At 36.4% G+C, this 17,634-nt stretch overlaps 1 long non-coding RNA gene across 3 annotated transcripts in view; it reads right to left on the bottom strand.

The window, feature by feature from the left end:
- Positions 1-17,634, bottom strand: part of LOC136833545 (uncharacterized) — a 112,891-nt gene that overhangs the window by 69,141 nt on the left and 26,116 nt on the right. For all 3 annotated transcript variants that reach the window (XR_010851497.1, XR_010851499.1, XR_010851498.1), the window contains exon 5: positions 4,533-4,646. This is a non-coding gene — a long non-coding RNA (uncharacterized lncRNA). The remainder of the gene's footprint in view (positions 1-4,532; positions 4,647-17,634) is intronic.

Below are 17,634 nucleotides of genomic sequence, written 5' to 3'. Positions count from 1 at the left end.
ACTATCTTACACTCTCTCTACAACACAAACCCATCCCTCTAAAAAAGAATGATCTCTAAGGTTACATCGTAGCAACATGAAAAAGAACATTTCAAAACCTGAGATGCGAAGATGAAAAGAAAAAATAAAATCACATTCTAACCTGAACCGTATCTCCTTCAAGCTTTGCCAAATGTTTCTCGGCATGGCTAATCCAACTGTCAAATCCATTAATAAGAGACTAAGTTATTTTGTGGAAATTTATTTATAAAAAAAAAATTACAGACGCCCCTGATTTCGTTACCTCCATCGCAGACCCAAACTTTAAAAAATATATTAAATCCACTGATAAATTTTTGAGATAATTTAAAAATATATATATTAAATCCACTGATAAATTTTTGAGATAATTTTTAAAAATATATATATTAAATCCACTGATAAATTTTTGAGATAATTTTTAAAAAAATATATTAAATCCACTGATAAATTTTTGAGATAATTTTAAAAAATATATATTAAATCCACTGATAAATTTCTGATAATTTTTAAAATGTATATTAAATCCATTGATCAATTTTTGAGATAATTAAAAAAATATGCATTAAATCCACTGATAAATTTTTTAGATAATTTTTTAAAAAATATATTAAATCCACTGATAAATTTTTGAGAAAATTTTTAAAATACATATTAAATCCACTGATAAATCTTTTGAGATAATTGAAAAAAGTATATATTAAATTCATTGATAATTTTTTGAGATAATTTAAAAAAATATATATTAAATCCACTGATAAATTTTCGAAATAATTTTTAAATATATATTAAATCCACTGATAAATTTTTGAGATAATTTTAAAAAATTTATTAAATCCACTGATAACTTTTTTAGATAATTTTTTTAAAAATATATTAAATCCACTGATAAATTTTTTACATAATTTTGAGAAGAGATGAAGAGATAAAATTTTGAGATAACTCTGAGTATAGATGAAAGAGTATACACAAGTACTCGAATGATGATAACCTCCAATTATACACACACACATACACACACACACACACTCACAAAACCCTAACCCCGTAGGGGAGGGGGATAGTACCACCAGTGCATCTCACGAGGTGAACTGTAGACATTACTTGAGGTCCTTCGCAGCATCACTTCGGCCTCTAGCCGCAACCCCTTTCATTCCTCTTACTGCACCTCCGTTCATATTACCGTTCTTCCATCTGACATTCCACCCTCTCCTAAAAATGTTTCACAGTGAAACAGCGAGGTCTTCCTCCTATTACTCCTTTCAAACCTTTCCACTCTCTCTTTCCCTTTCAGCGTTGAATGACCTCACGGGTCCGGGTCCCAGGGCTTGGCCCTGGGTTTAAATTTTTTACTCCAGCTCCAATTCCACACACACTAACTCCGCAAAGTTCCACACAAATCCATGAATAAATGTTTGGGAAATGTATGGACATCTGAAACAAACAAACACAGAGCCACGCGTAATTACACAACACAACCTCCCACCAACTCCGTTGTCAGAGGTAACAAGAGCAGCCGTCCCTTTTTCCACAAGAGGCTTCAAGAAAACAGTTTGTGTTCCCTGACTCTAATTTAGAGGCGTCTTGTGTCGTCGAATGGGGCATATTTTATTCCTTCCAGAGGCGATTAACGGCCGACTGCTCCTTTTCTTCTGTCTCTAAAAGCAGCGAAGAGCCTGATCCCACCTCCCCTCTTACTCGATTTCCGGGATAATGGGTAAACAGAGTGCCAGGGAGGTAGTACCAAGGGCACTAGGGAGGTAGTACCAGGGAGGTAGTACCAGGGTAGTAGAAAATGGCCGAGAAAACCGCAAGACTGGATGGAATGCGTCAGGAATTCTTGGTTTCGCGTGCGCTTGTGTGTGTGTGTGTGTGTGTGTGTGTGTGTGTGTGTGTGTGTGTGTGTGTGCGCGCGCGCGCGTGAATGCGCACTTATGCATTAGCTTTGCATTCTAATCCTCTCTTTAATGACGGGGTGATTATTCTGTGGTCTTCAGCGTCGGGGCAAATCATTCATGAAAATGACGATGGGGATGACTGATTTAAAAAACAATGCCATCATATAATAATTTGGAAAATCTATCGCGGAAGCTGAACAAGTCTGCTTGATAGAAAATAAACGATCACTCTCAATTCTTTATGCATTAACTTCCGTACCTAAAGTTGGCATTAATACAGAGGTGATAACAATGTTTATCTCTGATGTCTGCGCTTTTCTTGTATGTCTGGAATTCCATTAATGAAAATGTCACATTAATTCTGAATAAAGATAATCGTAAATTTGAATAAAATTTTGCAAATCCTACATTAAATTGCAATAAAAAGAATATAACACTATATATCTTAATGATATGGTATCACTATAAGCATTACTAATGTTTAGATGTCTGTTCAAATTCAAGCCATTTACGCATCAGTTAACCTTATTGATCAAGTAACAACAATTTCATTTATGTTAAAGAGACCAATGGGAACTTTCAGAACTTTCCCTTAAATCCGAATACTTTTAATACCTTATTCTGAAATAAGATTAACCAAAAGAAATTGAAAAAACGGGGATTAACAAAGATACCAAAACTGGGTTTCTTTGATGTAGCTTTACACAAGGATGAAAGAGAAATAAATAAAAAATAGTAAGTTCGAGGTTCCGTAACTGTTCACAACAGCATTGCGCACTTAAGCACAGTTTCAAGAGGTCAAACCAGTCAAACTGACTTAGGACGATGTTTTGATATATATATATATATATATATATATATATATATATATATATATATATATATATATATATATATATATATATATATATATATACATATATATATATATATATAATATATATATATATATATATATATATATATATATATATATTAACTGTGCATTAATGTAATTACTGACAGGACCTCATTGAAACTGGATCATGCTATATCTATGGAGATGTTTATTCAATAAAAGTTACAAGCTTTCCAGGACTAACAGCCCTTCATGTCCTGGAAATTTATTGAATAAATATCTCCGCTAGATACCATCCAGTTTCAACGAGGTCCTGTCAGTAATTATATATATATATAGATATATATATATATATATATATATATATATATATATATATATATATATATATATATATATATATATATATATATATATACAGAGAGAGAGAGAGAGAGAGAGAGAGAGAGAGAGAGAGAGAGAGAGAGAGAGAAAATGCAGGATATTGATATATACTACTGAAACGCAAATAAAGCTTTTCAGAAAAAGTGTTACAAGACGAATAAACGCTCTATTCTGAGTAGGTCAGAGAGCAACCCTTTCTATCACTACGGTGTTCATAAGGGTCGTTCATCCCACCCACACTCCCTTCTAGAGCCGTAACGACATTATATCTTTAATTCTTTTTCGTCACGAAAGAAAAAAAACGCAAGAAAACCCAATAATTCAATGAACACTGCAACGACTAAAAATCTATTTCATGGCTTTGTAGTCTTCACCCTAATTAAATTTTTCTTATCCCATTTTGTTTTATCACTCTCTCTCGCAGAAAAAAATCTGAGTATGTAAATATAAGTACACTTATAGATCGCAAGCTCTAGTGCCCTCAAAAGCTTAAAAAAATAAAAAATCATATTAATTCTTTTGACTTCATCCGCACTATAATATTCCTCCCATATACTGTTCTTAACGTATTCATACATTTATCTGTTTGCCGGTGTACCAAGACCTATTTTTACTCACTTACGATTGATTGATTGGATACAGAATTTAGGCCAAAGGCCAAGCACTGGGACCAATGAGGTTATTCAGCGTTGAAACAGAAATTGACAGTAAGAGTTTAAAAGGTGTAACAGGAGGAAAACCTCGCAGCTGCACTATGAATCAATTGTTAGGAGACGATGGAAAGTAAGATGGAAGAAAGAATACGAAAGGAGGTGCAGTAAAAGGAACGAAAGGGGTTGCAGCTAGTGGCCGAGGGCACGCTGCACAGAACCTCAAGTAATAGTTACAGTGCCCAGCACGAGGTGCACTGAGGGCGCACCCCCGTACGGGGATTTCTCACTTATGCATTGTCTATTTTTGTCTCTCAATGTTTCTCTCTTCTCACTTAGGGGTGTGGAGATTTTTCACATGTTAATTTCCTTTTTAACTTGTTTTATATGATTACTCACACATATAATTAACAAATAATTATCAACAACCGTAACAAAAAAAAAAAAAAATAGACGGCGGTACACAGTGTAAAGCAACCAAGACTCTATAATGGGTAAATGGAATGGAATATAATATTTGAGCTAAAGACCAAGCGTTGGGACCTATGGGGTCATTCAGCCCTGAAAGGGACACAGAGTAAAAAAGGTTTCAAAGGTGTAACAGGTGGTAAACCTCGCAGTTGCACAATGAAACAGTTGTTAGGAGAAGGTGGAGAGTAAGATGGAGGAAAGGGAATATGAACGGAAAGAGTCTACACTGAAAACATGAAATTATAACAGCATAAATGAAGGTTCAAGGCTTACCTTTCCCTCTTAACAGTTACAGACCTCCAGGCCAGAGACTAGAAAGAATTACCACCAGTCAGTGTTCCAGGGTTGACAGTCAAATGTGACTTGATTTATCTGGCAGACAGTGTCCTGGAAAAGAAAGTAGAAGAACGTTAAGGTCTGCAAAACTTGACAGGAGAAAGTCAGCCAAGATATTTTGAAATTTAGGAAACTGTCTAAAAAGACTAAAGGGTGGCCATGCTTTCGCATTTAATGCTTATCTTGATGCATAAGAAGTACTGTGTGTGTGTATATATATATATATATATATATATATATATATATATATATATATATATATATATATATATATATATATATATATATATATACATGTATATACAGTATATACATTTATATATATATATATATATATATATATATATATATATATATATATATATATATATATATATCATGCAATGCTTATTATAATTTGCAGGAAGTACTACATATATAATATGCAGTATATATACATATATACATATGTATATTATATAATATAAAATTATATATATTGTGCAAGCTATGAGACTGAACATATCACACATCAACACCCGCACTCATCCCGAACAGCGACGCGAATCTGCTACACCACTGCCTAAAATGAACTTCTAAGCCAAAACGTGAACTTAGCATAGCTTCACTCTCGAGCTAAATACTTCAATTCGTTCTCCATGAACTACACTCAGAAGATTAATGTACTTTGCGTGCAACAGTGTGTCTTGATTCTCGAAATTCCAGTACAAATATTTCATATCAAACACTTCGACCTTTGCGCCCTCCCTCTTCATCTATTTTTCATAATGCCACTTCCGGGTTCGTTCGGAAAAGGTCGTCCAGCACTTCCGGGTTCGCTCGGTAAAGGTCATCAGTATTTCCGGGTTCGCTGGGAAAAGGTCATCCAGCACTTCAGGGGTCGCTCGTAATGGTCATCAGTATTTCCGGGTTCGTTGGGAAAAGGTCATCCAGCACTTCTAGGTTTGCTCGGTAGAGGTCGTCAGTATTTCCGGGTTCGCTGGGAAAAGGTCATCCAGCACTTCTAGGTTCGCTCGGTAGAGGTCATCAGTATTTCCGGGTTCGCTGGGAAAAGGTCATCCAGCACTTCTAGGTTCGCTCGGTAGAGGTCATCAGTATTTCCGGGTTCGTTGGGAAAAGGTCATCCAGCACTTCTAGGTTCGCTCGGTAGAGGTCATCAGTATTTCCGGGTTCGTTGGGAAAAGGTCATCCAGCACTTCTAGGTTCGCTCGGTAGAGGTCATCAGTATTTCTGGGTTCGTTGGGAAAAGGTCATCCAGCACTTCTAGGTTCGCTCGGTAGAGGTCATCAGTATTTCCAGGTTCGTTGGGAAAAGGTCATCCAGCACTTCTAGGTTCGCTCGGTAGAGGTCATCAGTATTTCCGGGTTCGCTGGGAAAAGGTCATCCAGCACTTCCGGGGTCATTCGTAATGGTCATCCAGCACTTCCAGAGTCGCTCGTAAAGGTCATCCAGCACTTCTGGGGTCAATCAGAGAAGGTCATCCAGCACTTTCGGGGTCACTCAGAAAAGGTCATGCAGCACTTCCAGGGTCGCTTGTAATGGCCATCCAGCACTTCCGGGGTTGCTCGTAAAGGTCATGCAGCACTTCTATGGTCACTTGGAAAAGGTCATCCAACACTTCCATGGTCACTTGGAAAAGGTCATCCAGCACTTCAGGGTTCGCTTGTTAAAGGTCATCAGTATTCCCAGGTTCGCTTGGTAAAAGTCATCAATATTTCCGGGTTTGCTCGGAAAAGGTCATCCAGCACTTCCAGGGTTGCTCGTAATGGCTATCCAGCACTTCCGTGGTCGCTCGTAAAGGTCATCCAGCACTACCAGGGTTGCTCGTAAAAGGTCATCTAGCACATTCGGGGTCGCTCATAAAAGGTCATCCAGCACTTCCGGGTTCGCTCGGTAAAGATCAATAGTATTTCCGGGTTCGTTCGGAAAAGGTCCTCCAGCAGTTCCGGGTTTGCTCGGAAAAGATTATCCAGCACTTCCGGTTTCGCTAGGAAAAAAGGTCATCCAGCATTTCCGGATTCGCCCGGAAATGCTCATTGTTTCACGTTTTATCAAGCACATGAAAAATTTCTTTTCATTAGAGCGCACTGTTTGGTACAACTTTAATGGAATCCTTTTTAGCTTAATTAATTTTTCTCACCCCAATGATTTCCTCTGTGCTGTTTCGATTCAGTTCAATAGCTCACTTTTTTTTTGGGGGGGGCATAATATGCAAGTTGTGTGTATTTTGTTGTGTGTGCTTACTATGCGCGCATCGAAATTAATATAAACCGAAATTAATGGAGGGGAGGTCGTTACGAATGAGCATATGTAGCGCATACACACACATACACACACATATATATAATGTGTGTGTGATGTATATGTATATATATATATATATTATATATATATATATATATATATATATATATATATATATATATATATATATATATATATATATATGTGTGTGTGTGTGTGTGATGTGTTAATATGTGTGATATCTATATATATATATATATATATATATATATATATACACATACATATACATATATATATATATATATATATATATATATATATATATATATATATATATATATATATATATATATATATATATATATTATGCGCTATATATTCCCATTTGTAATCCCCACCACCCTTTCATTTCAGTGAATGTTTCCGAATAAAAATACCAACCTGTTTTTTTATATAAAACAACAAAATACGTAAATTGATTGTACCTAGTATATCCGTAATTGCGATTTAAATCTTGACGTAACTTATCCGATTAGCAGCTTGATGCATCAATTAATTAAATTATTTTCCAAATCAATTAATTAAATTATTTTTCAAAAATGTTGAAATTGTTGTTTTGGTCGCTTGTGGTTTGGGGACTAATGAAATAGTTTATTGCCGACATTTACACTAATTACTATTGTTTGGGACGATTTCTCAATTATTTTCCGTAGATAAACACTGACAATTACTGTGTCTAACACTATTTTTTAAAGAGTTTTTTTTAGCATTCCTAGCAAACTAATAGCCTTCTATTTTTTTTAACAAGAAACTAAGTGAAGCAGAAAGAAATCTGTAGACTATTTCTAACAATTTTAATGACTATTCCCCATCTTGTTTCTTTACATACTCTTCGCAGTTATAATAGTCAATGACTATTCATAGCAGTAAACTCTGTGCCCACAACGTTGCACCAAGAGAACGCAGATTCATGCCGTGGACTATTACTAAAACTATCTTGAAATTAGTTTGAATATTGTTTGTTTATTTGTCGCAGCTATTGTAGCCAGTAACTATTTACAACGCTAAACTTTACGCTCTGAAGTTAGTCAATGAAATGCACACTACTTCTGACAATGATTACTCAAAACTAGTTTGGGTGGAGAATAGAATTGGAACTCGAATGTAAAATTTAGGCCCAAGGCCAACGCTAGGACCTATGAGGTCATTCAGCGCTGAAAAATAATGTTGAAACAACTGTTAGGAAAGGGAGGAAGGTACATTGGAAGAAAGACAATATGAACGGAAGTATATTAAAGGGAATGAAAGGGGTTGCAGCTAGGGACCGAAGGGACGCTGCATAGAAACTTAAGTAATGCCTGCAGTGCGCCGCGTTTGGTACACTGACAGCAATACCCTCCCACGGTGCGTGTGGCGTCTGTTTCTTTATCGTAACTGTAAATTACTTGGCGATTAGAACGTGACATTTCAGAGAAATGGAGATCCGTGCCGCTGTTTATTTCTGACACTGTTCTCAAAATAAGTCTGGATCTTGTTGGTATGTCCCTAACAGCTAACCAGTCTTGACAACCAACTCATTCTGACATTACTTTGAGATTAATTTCGTTCTTAGAAGTTTATTAAACAGTTAACTCATTCTGACACTACTTGGAGATTAATTTGGTTATTAGAAGTTTATTAAACAGTTAACTCATTCTGACACTACTTGGAGATTAATTTGGTTCTTAGAAGTTTATTACACAGTTAACTCATTCTGACACTACTTGGAGATTAATTTGGTTCTTAGAAGTTTATTACACAGTTAACTCATTCTGACACTACTTGGAGATTAATTTGGTTCTTAGAAGTTTATTATACAGTTAACTCATTCTGACACTGCTATGAGATTAATATGGTTCTTAGAAGTTTATTACACAGTTAACTCATTCTGACACTACTAGGAGATTAATATGGTTCTTAGAAGTTTATTACACAGTTAACTCATTCCGACACTTTCAACATTAATTTGATTCGTGTTTGCTCATTTATCTCTCACAGCTAACACTCGACGAAAGTCCACTAAACAAATATTCGTTCTTTAGAGCGTGACTCCAAAAGAAATGCAGACCCAAGGCTGCGAGATGCCTCTTTGCGGAAGTGAATTTGAGGATATGAATATTCAGATCAAGAGGCGGCGTGTCTTGAGAGGCGCCACTTTCCAAAAAGCCTTCTTAAACTAACAACGAAGTCAATTAACAGACTCCCGTTTCATAACTGGCGATGGTCCGTGATGATCCTCGATGATAAGATGTGAAGTTTACTTAATAAAATCTTGCCTTGATTTTAAGAACTGGATGCTGTTTTATTTATATACTCCTATATATATATTATGTATGTGCGTGTGTTGTGAGTGTGCCATCCACACACGCACAAACATACATATACTGTGTGTATATATATATATATATATATATATATATATATATATATATATATATATGTGTATATATATATATATATATATATATATATGCATGTATATATATATATATATATATATATATATATATATTTTACAGTATATACACATATAATGCATATATGTATATATATATATATATATATATATATATATATATATATATATATATATATATATATATATATATATATATACTTATATATATTATATATATATCATATATATACATATACATTACATGTATATATATATAATACATATTATATGTATATATATATAATACATATATGTATATATATAAATATATATATATACCCAAATATTAAGCGATAAAAACAGTTTAATATCCACTTCCCTACACGTTTTGAATAACTTACAGTGAGGCCGGATGGTCAATGTCACTGTCTGTCGCTTCCAAACTAGGCAACGATTCGTATCCTAAAGGCGACGAAGCACTTATAAATGATGATTTCCCTTCGGTGTAAGTTATTCCCAAGGTATAGGAAATTGGATATTAAACGAACGGTGTGTGACTTATAATTATATAACTATCAAAATTGAAGCGTGTACTATAGATATATATATATATATATGTGTGTGTGTATATATATATATATATATATATATATATATATATATATATATATATATATATATATATATATATATATATATATGACGAGTATATATATATATATATATATAATGTATGTATATTTATTATATATATATATATATATGTATAAATGAATCACGAAACTATGGAAGGTGATGAATATGTAAACAAAGACAAAATCCACGAAGGAAAGAGAAACAATGGAGTGCTGCGAGGCAGTAAGTAAAGGAAGACAAGTCGAAAGGCCTCGCAGCACTCCACTGTTTCTCTTTCCTTCGTGGATTTTGTTTATATACATATACAGTATATATAATATTATGTATATATGTATATGTGTGTGTAACTGGCAAAATATATGGGCACGTACGTATGTAATCTATGCATAAATGGCTACAGCATCAGCATTACGTATTATGTCTTAACAAAGATAAGACTCAATTCTGTTAACAGGGTAACAACAACATAAAACCGCAAAGGAAAAATGCAAAATAAAAAAAACATGCCAAAAGAACGAATAACTTTTCAATCAACAACAATTTCCCCTTATTAAAAGTACAACCTGAAAAACACAAGAACAAACAACAGCAGCAGCATTCATATTCTTAATGCTGAATAAAATCCAAAGTCCATTAGCGCAGAGCGATCAAACTCAGCAGGCCACTTCGTACATCCAGCAGGAATGACGCCAGCGCCTCCTCTTTCGTATACAGCAGCACCGCCCTTTATCCCTCGCAAGCAAGTCCTCTCTTGATTCCCGGGCATAACGACCTTTTCCAAGACTAATTCCACCGGCACTCAATCATTCCATCGCTTCGCAGGGCAGCTCCCCACAACCCGCCCTCCTTCCCCTCCATCATTCACGAGTCTTCTCTATTAGAAGTCCTTTCCGTCCAAACTGCCATATTCTCTTCTCCCATTGCAACTAAACTATTTCGATATTCGATATTGAAACTCGCAATTTCTCTGGCGGCGGGGTGTGTTCGGTGCGAGATTACAGAGTGTTCAAGAAACGGGTCTCATTTTCAGTTTTCTGTAAAAGAAAACTACTGTGACGGCTTTGTCTGTCCCTCCGCACTTTTTCTGTCCGCCCTTATATCTTAAAAACTACTGGGGCTACAGGGTTGCAAATTGGTATGTTGATCATCCACCCTTCAGTCATCAAACATACCAAATTGCAGCCCTCTGGCCTCTGTAGTTTTTATTTTACGTAAGAGTTAAAGTTAACCATAATCGTGCTTCTGGCAGCGCTATAGGTACCAACAACATAGGCCACCACCGGACCGTGGCTGAGTTTCATGGGCCGCGGCTAAGAGTTTTATGGGCCGTGGCTGAGGCCACCACCGGACAGAAAACTCGATTGCGCCGAAGAAACTTCAGCGCATTTTTCACTTTTTGAATCTGTGCTCGATTGGTGAACAACTGGCATCTTCTATTATGACGTCCATCCGCCCTTGCTCTCTCTCTCTCTCTCTCTCTCTCTCTCTCTGCAAGCATTCTCCTCATTCAGTTCCTTTTAACAAGTCGTAATGTTTGCTTTCTTCCCTACATTCAGTATTCCGTTTTTCGCAAAAAGAGCTCGGTTCAGGGATCCTTTCACTCATTCCACTTCGCCTTTGTTTACATTCCCCTGCCATTCCTCAGCTTTTGCAGGATTCCCGTTGCCTTTTGCCTCTTTCCCCAATCCCCGTCCTCCCTCGTCCTACGCCATCAGTGATATTCGGTCCCGCATTTCTACTTTGTTCGGTCAGCTCCAGTCGACCATCGTGCCTTTTGTTATTTACAAAATCCTTGCCGTTTTCTCCCATTTAATTTCGCGCCTTCGCCTGCTCTGGTAACGTTTCAACTTTCTCCTTCACTGAGACCGTCAAGTTATCATCGTTCTTCATTAACGCCAACACACTACACCATTTTCTCTTTCTTCTTCCCCTCTCTCTCCAGTCTATTTATATTGACATTTAGCAGCACGGAGATAGAGGGCAATTGTGCTACACGCACTTCCTCCTTGTCTAAGCCAGGACTAGTCTTTTTGTTTTCTAGCTATATCAATTATGACCCTACTATATGCATTTCCAATAATATTTTCCAAAGTAATAACCTTTAATCGTTGGAAATGGAATATGAAATTTAGGCCAATGGCGAAGCGCTGAGACCTATGAGGTCATTCAGCGTTGAAAGGGAGATTTTAAGTAAAGGTGGTTTTAAAGGTGTAACAAGAGGAAGACCTCGCAGTTGCACTATGAAACTACTGTTAGGAGGTGGAAAGTGAGGTAGAAGAAAGAGCCTATGAACAGAGGTACAGTAAAAGGAATGAAAGGGGTTGCAGCTAGGGGCCTAAGGGACGCTGCAAAGCACCTTCAGTAATGCCTACAGTGTACCGCGCGAGATGCACTGATGGCACCACCCAAGACCTTGACACTACCCTCCTCCAGGGAACCTTTATTCGTAGTTTCTTCCATCATTTCTCATTAAAGTACTTAAATTTATCTGTCATTATTTGCATCTTTTATTCTATCATCAAAATCAAACGTTAAATAATTCTCGCTCCGTAACAAATGTCCACTTTTCTTGAAAGATATTCCTACTTGCATACAAACTGTAATTTTTCATTTTTTCTTAGCACTACCTTAGCTCAGAAAAGTAAACATTATTCCATAATGACTTGTTGACATTCTCTCTTAATCAACAGTGAGCACTCTTCAATGCCTCCTTTTCTTTAACCTTCCTTTGAACTCTTACACAACTTTAAACCATACCTAGACAACACATCATCCATTTTATAGCAAAGTGTCGAATATGCATAAAAATTTTTTTAGTTATTCAGACGATTTGGTGATTTATCACTGACTTCCTGTTTTAGCAAAGTATCAAGTGTGTCTCTCTCCCACGCATCCTGGATGGTAAAAGAGAGATACTCGAAACTTTGCTGAAACAAGAAGTCCGTGATAAAATCACAGTCGATGTAGATAACTCAAAAAATCTTAAAAATGCATCTTCGACACTTTGCCAAAAGTGACATGATTATGGTCGCTACAGTCTCCCGCTGTATTGGAATAGAATAGAGTACAGAGCTGAAGCCAAAGGCCAAGTGCTGGGACATATGAGGTCATTCAGCGCTGAAACGGAAATTAACAGTAAGAAAGTCTGAAGGGTGTAACAGAAGGAAAACCTCGCAGCTGCACTATAAAACAATTGTTAAAGACGGTAGAAAGTCAGAGTGAAGGAAGAGAATAAGAACGGAGGCACAGTAAAAGGAATGAAAGAAGTTGCATCTAGGGGCAGAAGGGTCGCTGCAAAGACCCTAAGTAATGCCTAAAGTGCACCACGGGGGGTGCACTGATGGCAACACCCCCCTGCGGGGCCCACTGTATTCGTCTTCCTCCTCAAAACTTACCTAAAAAAAACAAGCCATCAAAATCCCGTCAAATACAAACTCACCTTTGTTTTCCGAATTCCTCAACCGTGACCTTTTATTTTCGTTTCATGATGCGCCAAACCAGGGGCGTCATTATGGGGCGGGTGGGGGCACTTGCCCCCTCAAGACACAGATCCACCCCCCAAGACTTGGTTTGCCCCTTAGCCTTTGAAATAATAATATAATAATAATAATAATAATAATAATAATAATAATAATAATAATAATAATAATAATAGTAAGAACATGGGCGGGTGTGGCACACGTTTGCTGCTTTATTAACTCAATGCAGCTCTTATGTGGCTTCAAAATGCTCCAAAATTCGCACAAATTCCCAAAAATTTCTCGGGGGGCTTTACAGCTCCCCGCCCCACCCCGCCTACAACCAGCTGCCACCCCACCCATACCATAAGTTCTAAACCTCTGCCCACCCAAGAAAAATCTGAAATGACACCACTGCGCCAAACGTCCAGTTTTCTTTAATTTCAGGAAACGGATTTGTGGCAGTCTAGAAATATGACTCTGTTCTCCTTGTTAAGCAGGTAACAACAACAACAACAACAACAACAATAATAATAATAATAATAATAATAATAATAATAAGAATCTAAACATGTCTTAATACAATACATTTTTAAACGTACCACTCCCTCGGACATACAGTATATTCCTCAGCAGCAAAATTTGAAGAAAATGTTCCTAATTAACTTTCAATTTATACTACTACTAAAATAATTATGGTTAATCTCAAGTAAAAAAGAAAACCACTCTTTATTAAACAAAAGGTATAGTACGACCTTTTAACCGTTCCGCTCCACTGGACACATATTCCCCAACGGCAAAATTTGGAGAAAATGTTACTGATTACATCTCCATCAGTATACATTACTAATGGAATAATTATGACCGGTCTCGAATGAAAAATAAACCTCATTAAAGGGTATATCATAAACAAAAGGGTATACGGCCTCTAAGACGTACCACTAACATTACTAATAAAATAATTACAACTGACCTCAAATAAAAAACAACTTCATTAAAGGGTACTCATAAACCAAAAGGTATACTGTACGCCATTCAGAATAAAAAAAAAAAAGTTTTTCTGCCCTGAGATAGATTATAGCGTCCCATGACACAAGCACTCCCTGCCCCCACCCCCACCCCTCCAGCGCAGCAGTAATTGAGACGTAGCACCACTCACTACGGTAACCATAATAGTCCCAGGATGACATGACATGCAGTAATAATAACAAGAATAATAGTCCATACCGACTCAGTACCTCTAAGCATGTAAAGAAGTCGGGAGATTTATGGCGTCGTAATTTCTGGATGACCATCACAAAAAAAAGAAAAGAAAACAACGACATCTTGAGAGGGCAAAGTAGCGAGTGTGGTATTCCAGATTTAGGGAAATGGATTATTATTATTTTTACCTTAGTTTTACCAGACCAACCACTGAGCTGATTAACAGCTCTCCTAGGGCTGGCCCGAAGGATTAAACTTTTTGTGGAATCCGAACCACATTATAGCGAGAAATGAATTTCTATCACCAGAAATAAATTCCTCTAACTTTTCATCAGCCGGCCGGAGACTCGAACTCGGGCCTAACGAGTTCTAGTCCACGGCTCTACCGACTCGCCCAACGAAGAGCTATTAGGGAAATGGAGAGAACAGGTTTTAGTTTTCTGTCAAAGAAAACTATTGAGATGGTTTTGTCTGTCCGTCCGCACTTCTGTCCGCCCTCAGATCTTAGTTATTGACAGAGGGCTGCAAATTGGTATGTTGATCATCCACCTCCAATCATCAAACATACCAAACTGCAGCCCTCTAGCCTCAGTAGTTTTTTTATTTTACTTAAGGTTAAATTTAGCCATGATCGTGCGTCTGGCAAGACTATAGGACAGGCCACCACCGGGCCGTGGCTGAATTTTGCTTGGCCGCGGCTCATACAGCATTATACGCTGTACAGAAAACTCGATTGCGCTGAAGAAACTCCGGCGCATTTTTTACTTTTTTTTTTATTCTGGCTTACTTTCCGCCACAAACTTCTTGAAATTTTCGAACGAAAAGAACATTTATCTCCGGCTATTCAATCTTATCATAAGTAACATCTCATGGATAAACATCAGGAAAATACGAGTTTCTTTAACTCGTTGCTAATCTACGTAATTCGAGGAACGTGTTGCGTCCTTCTATTATCGTTGAATATGAAAAATGAAACAAAAATCATTTTCATGAGCCTGTTGTTTCCCGAAAAAAATGTAAAATCCTTCTTAACGTTCTACACCTTACTATAGTATAAGAATTCGATTCGACATCAGCACAATTAATAATAATAATAATAATAATAATTATTATTATTATTATTATTATTATTATTATTATTATTATTATTCTAATAAAAATATTAGTTATAATAACAATATTATTATTATTATTATTATTATTATTATTATTCTAATAAAAATATGATCATTAGTTATAATAATAATAATAATAAATAATAATAATAATAATAATAATAATAATAATAATAATAATAATAATAATAGTGACTCTTCCAGGTTTTCATTTTCCTTGAATTCTCTCCCAAGTATAAACGAGCTTGTTAAGTTCGAGAACTGGGCAAGTTGTATTACAAAATAACGAGGAACTTCCTCGATGACTGCATAACATAACCCCCTTCCGCAGGCAACACCTTTTTGTCAAATCACCGATAATTTAGTCGATGAATATCCGATGTCCTGAGAGGAACGTCATTTATAATTCTCTGAAAAACTTGTCTCTGAAAGCATCAGTTTGTTAACCTTACACTCATACCCCGAAGAACTGGTGGAAAGTTACTGCTGTATTTCAGAGACCAAACTGTCTCCCTCTGCTGGCAAGTATAAGAATGAAGTAGGAATACAGACAGGCGGTACTTATACCAATAAATCCAGAGGTCACCCGTTACGTCACTCCCGCTGATAGCTTCTTAATGTTCTTAATCGCTGGTTGGAGGAAGATTTTTTTATCTATAATAATCTGAGTCCCATGATCATTTTGATAGATTCATCGTATTTCTTTGTTTAATCAGGGCTGATTCCACTATATGGCTTTTGAACCGACAATTGCTGCAATAAATCACACGAGACGCATTCCAGTTTATTCTGTGGTTATGGTTATTTGTATGGTTAAAAATAGCTGAGCTCTGTTGGCCATACCGTATTGACCTCTTGTGTTGTATTACTCTCTGGGGGAGTGATTTACCAGTAAAACCGATATACGATTTGTCACAGTCGAGGCAAGGTATTTCATATACCCCTGTGTCTTTGGGGACTGGCTTTTGTTGGACGTTAATCAGGGATTTGGCTAAGGCATTTGGGTAGGTAAAACCAAAAGGGTTAGAATTTCCATGAGCCTGTGTCAACGTCTTAATCCTGTCTAGGTGTGGGATTTTAATTTTATTGTTGGGCGTCTCTCCAGCCTTGTTTTGAAGGGGACAATAGACTATTGTGTTAGCTTTATGGATCGCTTTCTAAAATTATACGCTCAGGGTATTTCAAAGATGACAGCTGCCTAAGGATTAGTTCAATTTCTTTTTCTAGCAAATCCGGGGAGCAAATGTGTAAGGCTCATAAGAATAAATTGCTGGCTACGCCGATGTTGATAGATCTGTCATGATAACTAAAATAGTGTTGTCCGTAAGTGAAAAAGTTGGTTTTCTGTGTACGATAAATTTGTATTCTGTCATGTCTCTAATTATTAAAACATCAATGAAAGGAATTTTGTTGTCTGTTTCCCACTCAGCTTCGAATTTGATGCTGGGCACTAATGCATTTAGTTTTGAAAGAAATTCGTTAAAATTGCCCCACCTGTCATCCCAAAATGTTAGGATATCATCTACATGTCGCATCCACCGCGTGTCTTTAGGTTTTATTGCATTTATTAATACAGTTTCAAAATATTCTATGTATAGGTTGGCCAAAACAGGACTTAAAGGGCTGCCCATGCTGCACCCGAATTTTTTGTTTATATAGAATGACTCCCCTAAAGCCTATAATAGTGCGACTCATTCCAATTGCCTTTCCCGAAAATTGAATAACTTATAAATAATAGCGCTTGGAACAATCTTGAACAACAAGATAAAGTTTTGAATTTTTAATTATCAAATAACCCCCCTTACCGTAAACCAACACTTAGTCTTGAACCTTTGTTTATCCTTTGCCCTGATGCCACAGCGGAAAAAATAATTTAGATTTTACTGTTGCTTTTGACAAATTTGTATCTGATAGAAATTATAGCCGAGAAGAGACATGTTTAA

The sequence above is a fragment of the Macrobrachium rosenbergii genome, chromosome 51, assembly GCF_040412425.1.
Source record: "Macrobrachium rosenbergii isolate ZJJX-2024 chromosome 51, ASM4041242v1, whole genome shotgun sequence".
NCBI classification, from domain to species: Eukaryota; Metazoa; Arthropoda; class Malacostraca; order Decapoda; family Palaemonidae; genus Macrobrachium; species Macrobrachium rosenbergii.
The sequence above is the reverse complement of the archived record's forward strand: the minus strand, read 5'-3'. Positions and strand labels throughout refer to the sequence as shown.